An 11,450-nucleotide genomic window follows, 5' to 3' on the forward strand; every position below is an offset into this window, starting at 1 on the left:
TTGGTTTTTGTTCACATGACATCATGCCAAGTTCAACAGACTTTGCAGGAAAAATCCTTGATTTCATTTTAATACCATCGCCGGTTTGTAAATTATAGCTTCGAGTTGAAGCGTGGATAATAATCACAGTAACCACTAGAATTTAATTTTCTCAAGAAGTACAATAAATACAAAAAAAAAGGATTTTAAGAGTTACAAGATTTACAAATTTATTCCTTACTCTTTTCAAAAGCACACTTCAGGTAACTCAAATTCTAAATATTTATATCTAGTATTTATATCAGTATTTTACCACTCAGGTATATCAGCGATCTTGACAAGAGCAGAGGAGGAAAACAATGAGGAATAGATCTAATGCTCTCCTCATCAACCATTTTGTCGATTTTATGAAATACCCGTCTACGTAATAAAAAAGCTTTTTTTTGGAAAACTATATTTTATGTATTAGTATAGTCCCCTTTTAGCTCGACACACCGAGTCCAACGATCTTTCAACATTTTAGAACCTTCTAAATAATACCATTTATCAAGTCCTCCAAAATATACCTCAGATTCACTAATGTGATTCCACTTTATCATTTGATGCAAATCTCTTTGCTGTCTGGAGCTGTGTTTTCAAGTTTGGAATACGGTGGGTGAGGAAATAATTCGTACCGCAATTCATTTAATTTTGCTATGATTTCTATTGACGTGTGTACAGGTATGTTATTCTAAAAATTCAAAATTTGAATTTATTTCTTCGACAAATGTGATCGCAGTTTCTTGTTTTGCTCATTCAATCGATCCAATAATATGCAATCGTAGTCTGATATTTTTGTTTTTCCTTTTTCCAAATAGTCTATAAAAATTATTCAGCTCGAGTCAACTGATGGTTGAGTTCGTGGTCGTTCCCCCCGAGCTCTACCCATACTCTGACTTGTTGTTTTCTCTCAGGTTTTAAAGTCATGGGTCCATGTCTCATTAATTGTTACTACTTGACGCTAAATTGTCACACTTAGCTAGATTGTGCATAAACATTTCTAAACAATGTCAATTGTCAAGGTTTTTCATACCCTAACATTCATGTAAATTATTCAATACACTTTTACATGCTATGTTTGTTGTGACCTCTTTTGGACGATCCGGATTCAATATTTTATTGTTGTTAACAATAGTGATTGCATCATTGTTCATTCCTATCAAATGAAGGAATTTTATAACTGAACGATATTTAATTGTTTCCATTTTATAAAAAGTCTTCAAGGTCCATAATTTTAATTAATTGCAAAAAGTTAACCAAACATCTAATAAAGTCGAAACTTTCACAATTGTCGTCTAAAACTTGTCAGATAAATAAAACATAATTGATTTTGTTGTGACGTTACCACCTGTTGTGGAGTCAGATAATTATCAATCCACCTAATGTTAAGTGCTAAGTTCTTAAGGATTGAATTCAAGTGATATATTCACTACATCCGAATCTTTATTAGGAAGCGTTTAGCATATTCCTCGCTTTTTTCTTCTTTGTATCTGGAGAAATCATTACTCGAGATGGCTCTAGCCCAAGAGATATTGTATATGCGGCTAGGTACTTATTGTTTCCGAATACAGAACCTACAATAAATTGCTATAATTCCTATAAATTTAAAATGTAATCACTAAATACATGTTCATACATACGTATCAGTCAAAATCAAATCGAACGATATTCCCACATCACCACTTATAGAGCAAGAAGCAGAAGAAAGCAGTATCGTTTAATACATGGAGAAAATAAAAAAAAATTTCAGTGGTTTGCGTCCCATATAACATTTTCAATGTTGAAAAAGATTTGCTACAAAGACCGATGCGTCAGAGCTGTGTCAACACAGCGAGAACATAAATAAAGAGAGCTGACAAAACAATCAAGACGAGATAAATAAAGGCAGTGAATGGAAGAGCGGAAATGTTGACGTAGGTCAAGAATGGTGAACGAGTAAAAAAGGCAATTGTGCAAAATGGGAAATTGTAAACAAACCAAAACATTGGCGAGACGCAAGTTAAGGCACAATTCAACGAGAAATGTGTGTGAACTAAATGGTTGGTTTGGTGGAGCAATGTAATGCCGCTACAATTTATACAGGTATATATAGCAAGTGGGCTAAGTTCTACTCGCCGAGTAGATCTCTATGACTCCCATAGAGACGTACATTTTTATAAAAGTTATACGCCTTGGTGTCCAGATTTGGTTTATTTTTCAACAAGTCCTTCAATGATCTCAGTTATTCGCCAACTTAATGTTATTGCTTACGAGAGCATAGTGTTCACTGGAACCATACGTAGTATGATCTAAGAAATGATAATGCAATAATTATATTCTTAAATGGGTCGATTACAATGTCTATAGTCACAACACATAACAAAATTTAACTTCAGCAAATTACAGAAAGCAAAAATCGATAGAATCAATGTGAGTCTTGAAGAAATAGGAATATAATGTTACCAACTCCAATCGCGCAAATCAAACGAAAATAGAAGATAAATGTTAGAAAAAAATAATACATGCGAGAATAAAATTTAGCAAAAACCTTATAGTTTCGAATATAACAACTTCCTATTTTAAATGTCGAACATAAGGATTTGGATGCGACTTGAGTCTCTCTCGGAGACTCGAATTACTTCTTCAACAGTTGGTACATTAAGATCTTTATTTTATTTTGTATTTCGTATTTTATTTTGTACTCTCTGGATTTTTTCTATATTTGTGTTACACACTGAATACCACAGTTCTATACCATAGGTCCAAATTGAGTTTAATATTCATTTGTAAATTAATTATTCGTTATCAAGGCAGAGTTTAAAGTGGCAATTTAGAAGCCAGTACAATTCTTAATATTTAAGATTTAATTGGCATCTTTTGGCTTCAATATAACTTGTCCACGTGAACCTCTTATCTAGTTAAATTCGCAGATATTTCACAGAATATGATTAAGCTACGTCCACATTATTGATTTTAACTGCAGAGCGTGTTCTTCTCCTTAGAGTGAAAGTTACTATCGACATTATTCTATTTTCCCTGAAAGTCAAAAATTTTAATGGGGTTGTTTCTGAATAGTTGTGAATTACAAGGATTTTGTTTTTAATAATTAAATTTTTGAATGATCCTACAGCTGTGAATGGACATAGAGGAATGTTACTTTTGCAATTAAAAAACGAGACAAAATTCGTAGACTTACGGGTTATGTGTAAAGAAATATATGTATATAAAAATGTACATATCATATAGAAGTATGTATAATACATAGTACTAATTCTTTATATTAATTTTTATAAAATATGACAATTTATGTATGACAACTAAAAGAAACCTACTTGCTACAGACCTGAACAGGACCACTTCCTATAGTCTGAAAGTGAAACGAAATGCAAAATTATAGATGGCCCAAAGTATGGCAACAGTAAGAAACCTACTTGCCACAGACCTGAACAGGACCACTTCCTACAGTCTGAAACTGAAACGAAATGCAAAATTATAGATAACATAAAGTATGACAACTAAAAGAAACCTACTTGTTACAGACCTAAACAGGACTACTTCCTATAGTCTGAAAGTAAAACGAAATGCAAAATTATAGATGGCCCAAAGTATGGCAACAGTAAGAAACCTACTTGCCACAGACCTGAACAGGACCACTTCCTACAGTCTGAAACTGAAACGAAATGCAAAATTATAGATAACCCAAAGTATGACAACTAAAAGAAACCTACTTGTTACAGACCTAAACAGGACTACTTCCTATAGTCTGAAACTAAAACGAAATGGAAAATTATAGATGGCCCAAAGTATGGCAACAGAAAGAAACCTACTTGTTACAGACCTGAATTGGACCACTTCCTACAGTCTGAAACTGAAACGAAATGATTTACCCAAGACATGGAAGTAGCTCATTTATTTTACGTTATACCAGTTGCAAAAACTTCAACGTTGCTTCGGTTCCACTTAAGTTGCATGCGCTGATAGTCCATACACACATCATGCTGTGTCCTCTGTTATGCTTGTTTCTCCCCCTTTCCATTATTCTTCGACAATGACGTGCACATTTTTAATGCAAATAGTACATGCAACTCTGCATGCCGCTTTTGCATTTCTTTGTTGCTATAAAGTTCTAGTCGCACTTCTTGTGCCTTTCGTGGCTTTTGTGGTTGCTTCGCGTAGCCTCTTGGCTTTTCTTCTTCTTGTCCGCCATCAATCGGCGACTGTTTGTGTGCCTTGCAAGCACCAAGAACGATTCTTTTTTGCATTGAATGTCTTTTCTTTCGCCGCTTTGATTAGTTGATTTTTGTGCGCCTTTGCCGCAACAAGTGTTTCGCGGGGACGTCGACGGAGCAAAAATCGTTAAAGAGTGAAAATTCATTTCCGCGTTTTATTACAAAAACAAAAATAATAGAATTTCTGTTTGAACCTATTTTTCGGGAGGGAAATTGTTGAAGCGTAGCTACTAGAATTCTCAATTCTGGCTGTGAAGAGTATTTTCTTCTGTTGAAACGAACAAATTGGAAATTGGAAATTGGAAATTGGAAATAAATAGTGCGTAACTAAACGTGTAAACAAAAACTATAAAATTCGTGTGAAAAGTCTCCGTACTGTAATTTCCTTAGAAATTTAAGACGGAAATATTAAAGAAAATTCATTGCAAATTCTATTAATTTCTTAACAAAGAATTTAGAAAATATAACAAGCTTTGTGACATATCCGATATTTCATAATATACATACATACATACATACATACATACATACATACATACATACATACATACATACATACATACATACATACATACATATATATATACATACATACATACACACTTTGTTTATTGAATAGGTAAGTTTGTTCTGTCAGTGAAAAATTATCCATCAATTGACCGTCCTATTTCTTATGTTTTTTTTTTAAATATATTCTATGAATATTTTACTATTGTTTATTATTTATTATTATTGAAAAGAAGGGATCGTGCACTGCGACCTAAAAGATCTATTCTGCCCCTTAGTCGCATTAGAGTGTTTCTCCAAATCCGATTTCTTTAATGAAAGACAGTAGAGAGCCTATCTTTCCTGGTCTTGGATTCCTATGACCCAAGATAACTATTATTACCTATTAAAAAATATTGCATATATATTATTAATTTAACATATTAAAAGCATTGAAAAGCTTGTATCTTCTTGACTCTATCAAGCGGCAGTCAAGAACTCCTGTGTACTCCAGCATATGTCAAACATCATTGGATTTTGTACCAAAAAACGACACCTTAACCCATTTAGATGACACAAGTAATCATAAAGAAACAGCCATAATAACGATTGAATCTTGATGTATATAAAATTAATTTGAAATCAAGTTCCTTATTTACAATCGCAAATTATGCGACGATATAATATAAAGTACTCTAAACGGAATGAAAAACAAAATAAAAAAGAGGTATTCAAACGTAGCATGATAACTCTATAATGTTATGATTGCACACCAATAATAGTTGATATACTAAAAAACACTTTACCATAATTCTATATTATAAGTTCTTTATACTATACTCAGCTCCAGGAAAAATTTCTTCATGTTTGGTCGTTAATTAAATATATGCTAATTTCGGTGGCAATTTGTAGTTTTAGGTGTCTTTCTGAAATTTTTTTTACCTTAGAATCAACAAAGAAATCCATGACAAAAAGCCCAAAAAATGATTTTGTAAGAACACACAAAAAGTAATCCTTCGAACTGTTGTGTATGATTTCTGACTACACGTCTATACTTGTTATATAAAACTGTACTATAAACGCTGCTCTTAAAGTTCTGTCTTCTTGGACTTTCAAATCGAAATAGGTCCTTGAGTATTACTTGAGTGTAGCTTTAACAGTTACTTGCAGCTCGGTATAAGGTAAGTCTTTGCTGGGTTCCGATTCACAGAGGAGTTTTAGGAAATGAACAAGCTGCTGAGATAACCAGAACTGCATCAAAAACTGGTTTTATAGGTCCTCAACCCTTTTGTGGGAGTAAACTGGGCCTGTACAAAACAAATTATTAAGGAGAGGGAAAATCATATACGGTTGGAGTACTGGGAAGACTTTCCAGGACTTAGACAAAGCAAAGCACTGATAAACCCGTACCATACAAAAACATTCTTAAATTCTCGAAATGTAAGTTAAGGTTAATAACGGGTTTCATTACAGATCATTATGGTCTGAAATATCACCTTCATAAACTACGATTATCTACTAATTTGGAATGCATATTATGCCTCGAAGATAAGGAAACTACTATGCATATTGCTTGTGACTATCCAGCTTTAATAACGCACAGAAGAAACTTGTTTCATATGAAATTTCTGTCACCAGAACAGATTAAGAGCTCTTCTCTAGATTTAATTCTGGATTTTGTTCACAATACTTTAAAGGGCTTTGTGTAAATAATACTGAAATTGGTAAAATAAGACTCTTCTGACCGCAGTTCCGACTATTGGGCGATTTCACATCAAAATTTTTAATAATAAAATAATATCGAACTGTATGAAATATGATCTTCTGTCATGTTCTTTTAGTTTTTCATAACTATTGCAATAGATTCAACTTACAAATTTATTTATTATATATATACTTTTATTTTAATTCTATTAAAAAAGGATGATATTAGTAATAGTATTAACGCCATGAAAATAAACTATTTATTAAATTGATTTTTTATTGAAAATAATTTAATAAGTTTTATTTTTTTAATATTTTCCTAAAGTTTAAAGTTTGCTATTATAAAAAAAACACTGTGGACTGTAACTACAAATGGACTGTAACTATCATTCACATGCACTACTCATCCATTCACGACGTCGTAAACATGAACATAAATTGCCAATATGTATTTATCTTGAACAAATTTTTTTTAAGACTCTGAGTGTGAATGACATACAATACATAATACTGGGCTCTTGCACTATATTAGAGTAGAGTTGCTTCATTCTATCTTTACTCTTTATATTGAAGCTATTTAGGCCAGTGCACTTGAGCACTTTTACTCTTTATTAACTCGAGGTATCTTCAAAACCCCTCTTTACGCCTTGACTGGATTATTGTTTATCACCTCATCAGACTAAGCAATAATTGACTTCATTCTATCAAATGCATTGTTTTTCGATGAGTCTATTCATTCAGTGTAGGCTTTTGCGCACTCCATAAGATCTTGAGGCAAATTATTTGCGAACTTCTTAAAATTTCATGACAGCCATTTTATCGACAATTTATCTGCAAACATTTCGCTGTGAGTTACGATTTTTATGGATATATAAACAAAAACTGCGCCGTATAGTTGCCGTTATCGGCCTTTAGCTAAACACAACAAATAACAAAAATACTAAATGCTGAATGCAGAGCAGAATACTCGTCGCAGATATCTGCAGTAATCGCTTGTTTCCATCTAATGCGCAGAAAGTTGCGATTTGCGACACCAAATATTCTGTGCTTCAATATGCTTCTTTTACAATGCACATCTGTATATACATATGTTATGTATATAATTATAATTATTTTTTTTCTTTTTTATTTTGCTTCATCGAGCAGTAAAAATCAAACTGTTGTAGTTTTCACAATTTCCAGATATATTCCATTGTTTCGGTTACAGTCGCAGTGTCATAAAGATTCTATCCTATAACGAAGAATTATAGGAATTATTTAAGGTGCGCTGATTCTGAGCTTCACATTTGGCAGGACCCGAGTTCGATTCCTGGAACCGATTGCAGTCTCAAAAATAATTATTTACGAATAATTAAATACAAGAATTATTTCCAAGACCACTGATGATGAGTATTACTCGAGCAATACTCGAAACAGCTGTATGGTCTGCTAAAAATTCAATTAATTAAAATAATATAAGAAATAAAATTTTTGTTGTTGTAGTTCACTACTGTTCGAAAAAACCGCTTTAGGAATTATTTAATAAAATATACAAAAAATAAACAACTAATCAAAATATGTTTTGTTGTCTTAAAAGTAAGTCCAATTTGCATCCCTTTATACAGTTTATTTAACCCGATTAAAGAAAGGATAATATTCAACTCCTATCTTGAATTTTCTTTTTTTTTATAGCCAAAATCGATTATAAATGACTTGCTGGAAGTATTAATATTAGCTTCAGAAGTTGAAAAAGAACCAAACGGGTATGCGAACAGTATTTGACAGATGACATACGTCCAAACATCTTTCACGAAGAGGTCTTTTGATTAGTTTCTCTTGCAAAATGTTATATTTTTGTTTGCATTTTTCTAACTTTAAATTCCAGATACTTTATACACAGAATAAATGTTTATCATTTTCATATATCCCCTTTCCAATCTTCCAGATAATAATAATATTTATGAAATACAACAACTACTTCTTAAAGACCGTATTTTTGCACGCCGCGCTTTTTAAATATAAATTCCGGATACTTTGTGCACTGAATGTATTTGTTTGATCAGTAAGTTATTTGTTAGCTGTAGAATTGTTCATTTCTTCATTTTTTAATAATGTGTATAGTTGTCATGTCCTTAAAACGTTACATTGTCTGTATTACTACTTCTATGATAAAGAATGTTGCAGATACCTGCAACAATGTAGTTGATTAACGTTAGTAAACACAAGGCTGCGATATGCGGCATCTTTAATTCTAAATTTTTTATACAGAGCTTATTTTATTTTTCGCTTCGTTCAAACAATTATGCAGATAAGATCGAACAATTATAGTTATCGCAATTCAAGATATTCATAAAGATCATAAAGATCATTGGCTTAAGACAAAACTTAATGGCTATAGAGTGTCACATCTATGAATCATACAATCAAAGCGACATTTTATATTGACATGATAAGAATATAGAATATAGATCACTTTTATTTTAGGGATTCTCACACTAAGTCGTCATATAGAAATAGCATAAAAAAAATTTACCCTGCGATGAACAACATTTCTACTTGATTTGATGGAGAACTATTTACAGTGCTCATGATATTTTGACGTCATGAGTTGAGTTTTCTATTGCGAACGAAGTGTAATTATTTTTTTTGTGAAATTTCTTCAGTGTTTATATGGAGTTAATTCCATGTTTGTGATCTAAACTGATAGCGCATTGCACCATTATTATAACTTCAGAAAGTCGGTCGCTGTGCGGCGCGAGTAATAGCTTTAATAATACTTCTCTTCTCCGTTCTCTTCTCAAGTAATCACGTGCTAATACACAAACTCAACAATTAAAGACAATGACAACGTAACTGTGCAGATAATTATATTAAAGTCACTAATTATAGAACATACTCCTTATATCTACAATAAAATAAAACTCTGCTAACAAAATTCGTAAGATCCAAGTTGATTTGGATATTATTTTGAAAAGACATGTGTAAGTGTCAATATAAAAATACAACTAAACTTGTGTGAACATTTTTTATAAAAGAGTTTTTCATCTGTCATGCACCACTTTCGTGTAGTGTGCTTCTGAGACGACAAACCCTCTTCTTTTCCGACATAACGCACAACTTTCATTATTCATTCATTATTATTTATACGGTCTAGTAAATTTGGACTGTATTCAAATCAAATTTGATGTGACCTTTCTCACACTCATCTCATTGTTAGAAACAGATCTCGCTGTGGTTTTGTGATACCCAATAATCAATAATCATTTTTTTTTCATTTATTTTTCTATAATGTATTCTAAACTCTTGATTTTTCTTTGATGAACTTATAAGGGTTTTTACCTACGACTGCTTCAGTATTCATAAACAGCTAATCTTGGTTGCACATTATTAATTACTTTTTATGAATACAGTCCAGTGATAACATACCACTGTTTATATATATAGTATATGAACACGCCAACTATTTCAAGACAACCCTATTTTAAATCGAATAACACTTTATTCCTTTAATACAGCAGGTGATGGTTTTTATGTCTGTACCAATGATACCAGACAAACACTTTAGGAAGGGACACCCAAGAATAGATGTGCGCCCTCTATCAAGTACCGGTAAGTGACAAGGTATCGGGTATTATTTTCCACTTATTTCTTTCATCTGCAACAACGACAGCAGTTTTTTGTTTTGTGATGGGTAGGGCGGTTTGGCTCAATCAATTGGTGTGCCTACCAATGAAGCAGTGTACCATCCATTATATCGGACATACCAAATGTCGCAAATAGACCTTAACAATTATGTTACTTAGGTTCGTGTCTTAAAGCATAGCTGTCGTATGATGTCCGTGGTGACGTCAATAGAGATTGCCAAAGAACTATATAGAAATAGCTTTCCACCGTGAACTTCCTGAGGCACTCCCCTAATGGCTTTTTTGGAAATCATATTCAGCATTATCAACAATGCTACAAAAATATCTAAAACTGAGTTTTATTTCAAAAACTCAGAAATTAAAACACATTTTATCGCTTATCATATAATAACATTTTTTATGTGATTATCTATACGATATGATGGAATGGGAATCATTGACTTTTTTATTTCAAAAACTCAGAAATAAAAACACACTTTATTGCTTATCATATAATAACATTTTTTATGTGTTTATCCATACAATATAATGGAATAGGAATCATTGACTTTTTTTCTTGAAGAAATCAGATAGTAGTTCCACATTTGCCCATCACAACTTCTTTCACTATTGCTCAGAAGTCTATGATTTGGCTTCTGTACCTTTAATAATATAATTTATTTTTTCATTTTAGTTCGGTTCATAGTTCTGTGATCTAATCCTAGGCGTGTCAATTATTTATTTAGTGACTTTCTTCTGAAACCTTTTACCTACCACGGAGAGACTGTGTTTTCTTAATAATTTCCTTCTTTTACTTTCCTAATTCTATGTTCAGTCTTCGCCACTCTTCGAACACTATATACACAGCATATCGTATTTGTTATGGCTCAGGAATTGCAATGATTAATAACCGATTTCCCAATAAACTCGACCAGGCTGCGTCACATCGTCTACGTTGAGGCGCATTAATTTCCAAATGCAGCAAAAGCACCAAAAGTCAATTTACAACAAATTCTGTGTGTTTTTTGCATTTGCGGTGTGTTTGTTTGTCATTAATTTCTTTTGTTGTGTTTTGTTTTGATTTGGTTTTGGTTTTGGTTTTGGTTTTGATTTTGGTTTTGTGCGGCGAGGTTTGAAAATTGTTTTCAGTGCGATATTTGAACTTAAATCAGTCGTACATAGACGTCGAGATACGCGGTACAGGCAAATTGAGTAGTTGACGCCAATTGACAAATAATTCTGAACATTAAATAATAAAATTTATAATAAAGATTTTATGATATATAAATAATTTAATTTATTAATTATTTTTAATTATAAATACTTAGAGTTCCAATGCACTAACAATGTATTCGGCGATGTGATTTTGTGATATATATATTTAAATTAATTTATTGTAAATAAAAAATATTAATCTACTTCTGGAATCAAT

This window comes from Teleopsis dalmanni, chromosome X (genome assembly GCF_002237135.1).
Source record: "Teleopsis dalmanni isolate 2A chromosome X, ASM223713v2, whole genome shotgun sequence".
Taxonomy (NCBI): Eukaryota; Metazoa; Arthropoda; class Insecta; order Diptera; family Diopsidae; genus Teleopsis; species Teleopsis dalmanni.